This window comes from Prionailurus bengalensis, chromosome E2 (genome assembly GCF_016509475.1).
Source record: "Prionailurus bengalensis isolate Pbe53 chromosome E2, Fcat_Pben_1.1_paternal_pri, whole genome shotgun sequence".
NCBI classification, from domain to species: Eukaryota; Metazoa; Chordata; class Mammalia; order Carnivora; family Felidae; genus Prionailurus; species Prionailurus bengalensis.
The window spans coordinates 19740027-19751084 of NC_057352.1; positions in this window are offsets into that span (position 1 = coordinate 19740027).

Here is an 11058-nt window from a genome sequence, read left to right on the forward strand (position 1 = left end):
AGCTTGAAATAGCAATGCCAATCCATGCCCTTCTGTGGCCCCCGGAGACACCAGACCCAAACGTGGAGGCAGCCAAACCGGGCGGCCGGCCCCAGGCCCCCAGCCCACCTCCCCTTGAGGTTCCTTCAAGGTCTCATTCTTCTTTCCAGCTGCATTAGTAAAGTGCCGGGTCCTCCCAGCAGGAGGACGTGGGGGATAAGGCTGTTCCCTGTTCCCTGAGCAGCATCTGCTCAGTAGGGCAGTGGATCTCCACAGAGGCCTGGCCTCCGACACTGGGGAGAGGTGCAGAAGCAGCGCCCAGGACTGCTCTCCCGGTGCAAAAAAGATTGCCAGAAAGACGAAGCTGTTGCAGCCTCTGGAGCCTCTGGAGACCTGTGAGGCCCTCTCTGGGGTTCTCCAGGTCACTCAGTCCGTGTCAGCCTAGTCTGTGGCCTTAAATGCCAAGTCTTGCCCCCAAACGACTTTGTGTGGCTGCCACTCTGGCTCCAGGTGACCACTGAAGTGACCCTGGACTCACGGCACAAAGGGTACTTACTACAGATGGGTTTGCACGGGTCCAAGGGTGAAAAAGAGTTGAGACAGTGAAGAAAGCAGCCTTTGGTCAGTCAGAAACCCTGCCCCGGGCCCCCCCTCCTCCGGCCAAAGCTCAGTACGCTCTTCCTTGGCACAGGCAATCCCTTCTCTTTGGGCCTATCCTGTAGGGAGACAGTCAGTCCACTGCGTGAACTTGGAAGTCTGAGTCCAACTGGGTGACCTTGGGCCTCATCTCTCGGAGTCTCAGTATCCTCCTGTAGAACAAGAGAGCTATAACAATACCAAGTTGACGCCGGGAGAATTCAGTGTGACAGCAGGTGCAAAGAACTTGCAAGAGTGTCAGTGCTCTTGAAACGATGATGATGGTTAGCCACCTCTTCCAGCTGACCTTCCAAGAGCCGCCAGCAGACTGTGGTTACACCCCCTCCACCCCCCCCACCCCCCCCCACCGACTCGAGTTGCAGTTGGCTAGGCACTTACCCCCCTCCCTCCAACAGGAGATGCATGGGAGCCGCGGAACATGCAGGAGAGGGAGCCCCCTTGAATGGCCCCCTGGCTCCAAGACTTGGGGGTTAAAACCTCGTGATTGTATAATTAAGATAAACATGTATACATTAAAGAGGAGAACGTAAAAGTTGCCTAACGTTTAAAGATAAGACACAAGACTTCAGAGAAATTTCATGCTTGCTTTGGGCCATGCCCGTGGGGTGGAGCTAGGAAGTGTCCTCAGGGCCCTGGGGGATAGATGGAATCCACCCCACCAGGCTGGGGCTCTGGGAGCAAAGAGGAACCCTGGAAGGCATCAACGATCTGCTGGTAAATTCTTTTCATTTTTCAAACTGTGAAAGTCTTCACTGTCTTTTTCAAAGTATTTTGAAATTTTAATAAAGAATACATTATCATTGTAAAAAAAAAAAGCCACACACACACACACACACACACACACACACACAGAGTAAAATGTATGAAGGGGAAACCAAAATCCTGTTCCCTTTTCCCAGAGAGAAACGTGTCAATGATTTGGTGTTTGTCCAGCCATCCTTCTTCCCGCTCATGCACACAGATGCACAAGTATGCACAGACACACAATTACACCGACTCACACAGATATGCACACATATGTACACTCAGAGTCACAGACACAACGAGACACAGAATCGCACAGATATATACAGCCACAGAAACACACACAGTTGCACAGATACATGCACATAGATACACAGATACACACATGCTCACACAAGTGGCACACACAAAGGGACACACGGCACACACATGTAATGTACACGGATAGAGTCACATAGAACCACAGGCACAAAGACACAGGTGCACATGGTTTTTAAACTATGGCATCAAACCATTCATACTAATCGACAGCCTGTCTTTCTCCTACTGTATATCTCAAAATATAGAAAATATGGAAAACACCCCTATGCCCACTACCCAGATATAACAAATGTTACACTTTTGAATATTTACTTCAGATTCCTCTTTTGAAAATCCAATAAGCCTGGGTGGCTTAGTCGGTTAAGCGTCACACTCTTGATTTCAGCTCAAGTCATGATTCCAGGGCTGTGGGACCAAGCCCCATGTTGAGCTCCACCCCAAGCATGGAGCCTGCTTAAGATTCTCTTCCCTTCCCTTCCCTTCCCTTCCCTTCCCTTCCCTTCCCTTCCCTTCCCTTCCCTTCCCTCTCTTCCTCTCTCCTTCTGATTCCTTCAGAATCAAAACCAAATGAAATGATACAGACCAGTTTAAAATCCTTCCCTTCTCCCCTCCCTTAGTTGCAACACTCCTGAGCACATTTTTATACTTTTTGCAACACATGAATGTATTTATAAACAGTGATAACATCTGTGTTAGCTTTAAGCTTTTACATAAATGATAGTCAACATGTGTATCTTCTTGCATTTTGTTTTTGCCACTCACTTCCCCACGTGACTGGGCATGGTGGGTGCCCTCCCTTGCCCCTTCTTTGATGCACGCCTGGCCTCTGCCTCCTTCCTCACCCCTCCCTCAGCCAGCTTTTCTGTGTCTCCTGTGCCAAGGCCCCCAAAGAGCCTCTCCTGCCTGAATTGGGTCTTTAATGCATTTACTGAAACTGGTGGGTTCTCAGTGTCAGAGGGAAGGAAAGACTACCTCCCGCCTCCCGCCTCCCACCTCCCGCCTCCCGCCTCCCGCCTCCCGCCTCCCACCTCCCACCTCCCACCTCCCACCTCCCACCAGACTGCTTTTGGAAGAGCTGGCATTGCCTGGCAGGTGATGTCCACTCTTTCTCTCCTCCCTCCCACCTCCTGCCTGCTTGCTGCCCTCTCTCCTTTCTCCCCACTCCTCTCCTCCTTCGCCTCCTCTCCACCTCCTCTCCCCCCTCTTCTTCTCCCTCTCCCCAGCTTCTTCCGCCCTTTCCTCCTTCTCTCCCCTCCTTCTCTCCCTCCTCCCCTCCCTTCTTCCATCCTCCTCCACCTCTAGGCAATGCAAGCCTCTGGCTGAAAAGCTGGAAGGTCACCCAAGGAAGTGCAAAAAGAAAAGACATCTTGATATATTTCAAAATATGATCTCCCTAGGATGTTTTACAATTCTATTTTTACATTTTGGTCCCTTATCCTTTTATAATTAACTTTTGCTTATAGTGTGAGGTCAGGATCTAAAACAGAATCTGTTGTTTGAAGATGGCTAGCCAGTCTTCTAGGTGAATCAACTAGTAAAAAATTTCTGTTAGGATTTTGTTTGGAACTGGAGAGAATCAAGGTCTCCTTATTTTTGCTTCATTGCAGAAGAGATACCAGAACGCATGTATGTTGTAAAAAATTAAAACACCTATTCTTTTAGTAGTTAGAATTAATTACAAGTTACCCCCCTCCCTCCAGCTATCTCATTTTCCTCCTAGGGGAGCCTCAGTTTGGAATGCGATAGGTTAAATTATTGATTCCAATGTTTCCCTGCCCCGTAGTAGCTTTAGACATCTCTACCCTTGCTGTGGCTTTATGCTTGTCAGAATGTACTTTTCTGCTCTCTGATACTGGGCTTCACCGAAGGGGAGTTAGCGGACATGGCAGGAGCAGAGACTTGAGATATAGTCCTGTGGCCGAGCTTGCCTCTTGGACTCCTGCCACTGCAGTAGGAAGAAATGCTGATCCTCGAGGGCGAGCCCCAGAATGAGACATGTGGGGGGACCGCACCAGCCACCCCAGATGCATGAGAAATCAATGCCTTTTTGTATACCACTGAGATTTCGTGTTTCTTTGTCACACAGCAAAAGCTGACTAATACAAACCGTATCCTTGTGGGTGTGTGTGTGTGTGTGTGCGCGCGCTCCCAATCTAATTTGTGTGGGAATGTATATAGGGCTGATCCTTGAACAGCTCGAACAATGTGGGTCTGAACTGCATGGGTCCACTGATAGCATATTTTTTTTTTACAGTGTAGTACAGCAAGTGTATTTTCTCTTCCTTATGATAGTCTGAATTTCCTTTTTTACCAGCCGACTTTATTGTAAGAATACAGTATATTGGGGCACCCGGGTGGTTCAGTTGGTTAAGCATCCGACTCTTGATCTCAGCTCAGGTCTTGATCTCAGGGTCGTGAGTTCAAGTCCCCCATTGGGCTCCCTGCTAAGCATGAAGCCTACTTAAAAATATAGTTATTAATACATATAACATACACAATATGTATTGACTGTTTACGTTATCAGTAAGGCACCTGGTGAACAGTAGGCTATTGGTAGTTAAGTTTTTGGAGAAGCAAAAGTTACACGTAGATTTTTAACTGTTGGGGGGCCTACTGTGAATCCAACTGGCACATTGGGTTCAGTTGGAATTCTTGGATCCCTTGGAGTACTGTGCTGGAATCTGGTGGCCTGGGAAGAGCTGGCCTGAGTCCACCCCATCTCACCTGGCTAGGCTCTGTCCCACACTGTCGGGGGCCTCATCCATACTGTGTGCACATCCCCCACAAATGGCAGACCCTTGGCCACCCCTTGGGCCTTGGGATGCACACACTGGTGGGTGCTGTCCACCCTCAGGATAAGGACCCGAGGCATATGCCCAGCAGGCCCTGGCAGTAAGCTCAGGAAACCCCAGGGTCTCAGGTGCACTGATACACACAGACATATATGCCCTCTTACCCTAGTGCTGACCCTGTCTTCCTCTTGCCGAGTTAGCCTCTCCCTTCAATAGATCCTCCCATTGGCCTCAACACATGTTCGTGTTCTCTCCCACTACAAGAACAAAACTCTAGTCTAAGCAGCCCCTTCCAGCCTCCTCCCTGCCTCCCTCCACCCATCCCAGCTGACGTGTTGGAAAGGGGCTTCTTGTCTCCTACACACCTCCAGTCCGTCCTCACTTTCCAGCCTTAATCCCTTCAAGTCTCCAATGTCACCTCTTTCTCAGGTCACAGGGACCCATGTCTGCTCATTCTGAGGGCATTTCTCCACCTGCACCTTCCCCGGCCTCGGTGACATCTGGCTCAGCCCCCACTCCTCTCTCCTCGGTGTGTTGGAGGGTAGTGCCACCAAGAACTCCCCACTCTGTTCCTCCGTGGATTCCGGGCAGCACTGTCCTTCCCTGCCTCCTTGGACGTTAGGTGAAGCCATGCAAAATGTGAGGCAGAGACCCGAGGAGCCAGTGTGCCTTTCCCACGCCCCTTCTCTGCCTGGGCAATCGTGGAAGCTGGTTGAGAGATGGAGTCTCCATCAACCTGGTGCCTGATTGACCATGATGAGCTGAGTCCCTGCTGACCCACGCAGGACCTGCATAGCAAGGGAGAAATAGACTTTTGCCTTTTTAGGCCTTTGAGATGTTAGGGACGTGCGTGTCTGCAGCATAACTTTGCTTGCACTGCCTGTTGCACTTGACCTCTGCAGAGCAGAAATCACACCTATCCCCTTTCCTCCTACTCAGCTCACTGCTTTTCAAAAAAATTTTTTTTCAACATTTATTTATTTTTGGGACAGAGAGAGACAGAGCATGAACGGGGGAGGGGCAGAGAGAGAGGGAGACACAGAATCGGAGACAGGCTCCAGGCTCTGAGCCATCAGCCCAGAGCCTGAGGCGGGGCTCGAACTCACGGGCCGCGAGATCGTGACCTGGCTGAAGTCGGACGCTTAACCGACTGCGCCACCCAGGCGCCCCTAGCTCACTGCTTTTCAATTTGCTTTGCTGATTCATTCCCCTCTCCCCTTCCCTTCCCTTCCCTTCCCTTCCCTTCTCTCCCCTCCCCTCCCTTCCCCTTCCCTTCCCTCCCCTTCCCTCACTTCCTCCCTGCATGATCTCCTGCATCTCTGCCGCATCAGTGACCCTCAGACTTACATCCCACCACCTGCCTGATGCCTCACCCAGGGTGTCTCAGAGGCTTCCCAGACTCAACATGTCCCGTCTCCAGCTCATGATCTTGCCCTCTCCAAGCCTGCCCCCCTCCTCAGTGTCCCCATCTCCCCCACCACTCAGTTGTGTGAGCTGACAGCTGGGGAGTCAGTCACCCAGGATCTGCCCCCTTCTGTACCCCCTTGTCCATTCTCATCATCACCATGGCCTATCCAGTTGCTCCTCAGCCCCTCCCACGGTTCTCTGTCGCCACGCCACGTCCAGACATCATCACCTCTCATCTGGATGCCTGTTGCGGCCACCCTTCTGGCCTCACGGCTGTCAATTTTGCCCTCACAATCTGTTTTCTCCTTGGTGGCCAAAGAGATCTTTTCAAAAGATCATGTAGCTGTGGCTTCAGACCTTGCCAAGGCTTCCCTCCATCTGAGGATAACACCATCCCGTGCGGTGTGTGGGGACGGGCCCACCTCTTCTCCAGCCCCCTCTCACAGCAACCTGGGAAGCAGACTCGGGGGGAGGTTATTGCAGGTTTATCAGGGGGTGCTTTTTCACACTGACATTTGTAAAAGGGAGAGCAAGGGAGGAGTAAGCCGGGGGAGAAGCTGAACTCTCATACAGTCCCAACGGTGGCCACGTTTGACCTCACAAGCAGCACAGGATTGTCTCATTTGGGGCGAGCATGCTGGGCCTCTGTGTCACCATATTGATCACCGGATGTGTCATGGATGGGGGTGGGACCTTGGGCCAGGCAGCACTCCTCACCTGGAGCCTTCTCTGAAGGGAGCTCCTGGCGGAAGATCTCTCTGCAGACCCCACCAGCTGGGGAGGTAAGTCCTTCATTACTGAAGGGGGATCTGGGTCCTGGACCACAGTGTCCAACACGGTCCATCTCCTGCATGACCAGCCCCTACTTCTTCATAAATGTTCGGGGAGTAGCCTCTCAAGGGTCCTGGTGTGCCTGTCCCTGGGGGAGAGAAGAGGAAGCTTAGTGGGACTAACGACAACACCCACTGCTGCATGTGGTCTGAGACTACAGCTGTACTCATGTTCCCTCACCTCGGTGATCTTTTTGGAATTCTTCTCTTCCCCCGCCACCGCCCCCCCCCCCATCCTCAGCTGATGACTGTCCTGGCCTCCATGGCTTACCTGGCAGAGTAACCAGACCCTCAGCCCTGAGCTCTGAAACCCTGACCAACATGACCTCAGCCCAGAGTTGCTGCACTTGTCCATTTAGCGTCAAACTCGGGGAAGGTACCAAGAAGGACCCAAGTGGATTCACCAAACACCAAATACATTTCTTCCTGCCCCTACTGTGTGTGTGTATGTGTGTGTGTGTGTGTGTGTGTGTGTGTGTGTGTGTGTATCTCACAACTACCTCTTTCTGATGATCAGGGTCCTTTACCCCTGCCAAGATGATGACTCTTATTTGCTGGTCCCTTGGCACAAGTTGCCTAAAGTGCCCAGGCAGCATCCATAGCTTATAGCTCATGAAACTCTTGCTGTGTTCATTGGAAGAAGCCAATCTCTAGACCCTTAGAAGCCAGGGGTGTGGGAATGGGAATCCCAAATTTCCCAAGTAGATGGCTGGTAAGCAGGACAGCCTTCTGCTCCTTGGCTCCCAGGCACATCTTGCCTATGATCTAGTGTATTTGTTTCCTAATGCTACCATAGCCAATTATCAGAAACTCTGTGAGTTAGAACAACCTAATTTGTCATTTTATATATAGTTCAGGATGTCAGATGTCTGAAATAGGTCTCACTGGGCTAAAAATCAAGGTGCAGGCAGGTCTGCATTTCTTCTGGAAGCTCTAGGGGAGAATCCATTTCCTTGCCTTTTCCAGCTCCTAGAGGCTGGCTGCTTTCCTTGTCTGGTGACTCCCCCTCATCTTCAAAGCTAGCAATGGTTGGTTGAGTGTTTCCCATACTGGATCTCTCTGACACTCTCCTGCCTCCCTCTTTCATTTAGTAATACAAGATAATATCCTTACCTTAAGGTCAACGTCATCACATCTGCCATGTGAGGGAACATATTTATAGGTTCCTAGAATTAGGGCATGGATATCTTTGGGGGAAAGGGTCATTATTCTGCATATCACATAGAAGTAGACCCATGTCAAGCTATTGTTGCTTTAAAGTGTGCACTTTGCTCTTGGGGAGCCTGGGTGGCTCGGCTGGCTAAGTGTCCAACTCTTGATCTTGGCTCAGATCTTGATCTCACGGTTTGCAAGATCAAGTCCTGCGTCCGGCTCTGTGCTGATGGCATGGAGCCTGCTTGGTTGGGATTCTCTCTCCTTTCTTTCTACCCCTCCCCACCCCCAACTCACTCATGTGTGTGCACTCTCTCTCAGAATAAATAAATAAACATTAAAAAAAAAAACCCAAAGTGTACACTTTGCTCTCAAGAATGGGACCACATCTTTGCAAAATATCACATCTGAGCTGGTACTTTAGCTGTGCTTGTAACAGCCCCTTCCATTGCTTTATCTGACTGACAGATGCAGGGTGCTACAGTAAGTGATATGACCAGTGTAGCCTGTGGTCGTGTGCCCATCCCCCACCTCCGTTGCTGTAACCCTTTATCTAACACATGTTTTGTGGGGTCGTGTGCTGGTGCATCTATAAGTCCTTGGATGGGAGCCTGGCTCAGACTTCGTGGGTAGGAAAAGCAAACCTGTACCCAGAATATGTGTTTATTCCTAATAAATTGAATCACTGCTCCTTCCAGAATGAAAGGGATCCAGTGTGGTTAATTTGCCACCAGGTGACCAGTTGGTGTCCTCAAGGAACGATGCTGGGTTTGGGACTTACCGTTGGGCTCTGTCGCTGGAGGATTGCAGCCAGCACAACAGCTACAACAGCCTGGTGAGCTAGATCCCACGTGTTAGACTTCTCATACCCTTCATCCCTGCCCCCACGGCTACTCCTTTCTTGTATTCTTTGTGCCAGCAGTTGGGTGATGTCACTTGGCCAAGTCATTCTGTTGCTTTAGTTGTTTAGTGCCCTTCCCATGATGGGTGCTCTCCAATGAATGTTCACATGTGAGAGAGCAAGCTTTACACTTTGAGCCACGTCCCATCACCATGACTGCTCCCCAGCCCTGTCCTTTCTTCTAATTGGTCTCCTTCCGGGCCCACGAGTGCTTCTCTTTCTACGGAAGGGGATGACCAGGGGCATTTCCCGGAGCTGTACCCACTGGGGGGATTTCACTTCACCACCATCTAGCAAGACCACCCCTGAGTGGAGCGGCAGTGCAGACATCATACATCTTTTAACTTGCTTCCACATCCCAAGCTGATACCCCTCTGAACCAAGCTCTGGCTATTCCCTGTTTCATTAGCAGATCATATCCCCTGCCGTGTGGCTCTAGGTGTGAGAAAAGAGAGGCGTTGTTGCAATAGTGGTGAAGAAAAAGAGAGCCTGGGTTATATGCTCACACGTGTTGCGTGTGGCTTCTCGTCCCGCTCACGCTTGGTCCTGGAGGCACCATTTGTGTCTTATACTGGATGCTGCTGGGTTCACTTGACCTTGTGACTTGGTGGGTCGGACAGAGCCCAGTTTATCATGGGCAGTGCCATGTTCTGATGTTTGTGCTTCCCCCACTTCATCAAAAAAATTTTTTTAAGTTTATTTTTGAGAGACAGAGAGAGACAGAACATGAGTAGGAGAGGGGCAGAGAGAGAGAGAGGGAGACACAGAATCCAAATCAGGCTCCAGGCTCTGAGCTGTCAGCACAGAGTACGATGCGGGGCTCGAACTCACAAACTGGGAGATCATGACCTGAGCCGAAGTAGGGCACTTAACTGACTGAGCCACCCAGGCGCCCCTCCCCCACCTCATATATTGATATCCTAACCCCCAAATATGGTACTGGGAGGTGGGGCCTTTAGGAAGTCCTTAAATCCTCATTCAAGAGACCAGTGCTTTATAAAAGAGGCTCCAGAGAGATCCCTAGCTCCTTCCCCATGTGGGGACACAGTAAGAGGGTGTGAACTATAAACCAGAAAGAGGGCCCTCATCAACCTTGCTGGTGCCATGATCTTGAACTGGACTTCCCGGCCTCTAGAACTGTGAGAGAGATTTTTTTTTTGTTTCTAAACTACCCTGTTTATGCTATTTTGTTATAGCAGCCTGAGTGGACCAAGACAGGTGATTACGGCTGCACAGCCACAGTGTCTCGTGGCCATTCAGGTACTCTGTCTATACCAAAGTCCACAGCATGCCAGGAAGCGATTTTCAAAAGATGTGTAAATTTCCACGTGGCACGGCCTGGGGACAGAACATTAAGTTCTGCATTAGAATTCTCTCCTTGGGGTTTGCCCACAACTCTACATGGTGTCTTTTTTACTACTGATACTCCATACTGATACTCCAGTACCATAGGGTCTTCTCGGTCAGAGAGCCCAAGCCAGCACCTCTTGTCACACAGCCTGCACCTGCTGCCAAGCCCTTTCCTACTCTGGGCTAATGTAAAGCTGACAGCTTTTCATGTCTCCTGGTATGTGGTTTGGGGTATTCCTACATGTGAGCTATGTTTTCAGAACCCAAAGAGACCTACCAAGCGTTGTGCATCCTTCTTTGAGGTAAGGTACAAGATGCCGTTATTTGTGCTCTGCCCTGATTGTCCTGGAATGCCCCAGACCCCTGCAGCTCCTAAAATTGTTACTGATATGAGAGGCCCCGGAAACGCCACTGGGCTATCCTCTCACCCACCGGAGTGCATGGGTCTCACTAAGGCCACAGTGTACTAGGTGCTTCTTGCCCATTCATTCTGACTGGCATGAGGTTATTGATTTGGCAGACCGATGTGATATTCTCGACTGTCTAGCCAGTCCCGATCTTTTGGGCCTATGCTTGGGCGGAGGGCTGGAGAGTTACATTTCTGGGGCGAGACTGTAAATGAATACTGTTACCCATTCCAACTGGAGGGATGCTGGTTTTGATCCTCTTTTCTGATGAGGATAGAAATTAATGCATTTTCCGGATCAATGGCCAAAGACCATGTACTAAGGTCATGATAATTTGCACCAGCACAGATACCATGTTTGGCATGGCAACTGTAATTTTGACCACTACTTGGCTGAGTTTGCAATAATCCCTTGTCTGTCCTCCAGGATCTCTCTTGTTTTTGCGGGGGCTAAGCTGGTCAATTCCATGGAGCTATACTGAAGACCATTACCCTTGGATCCTTTAAGTTCCGAGGGGT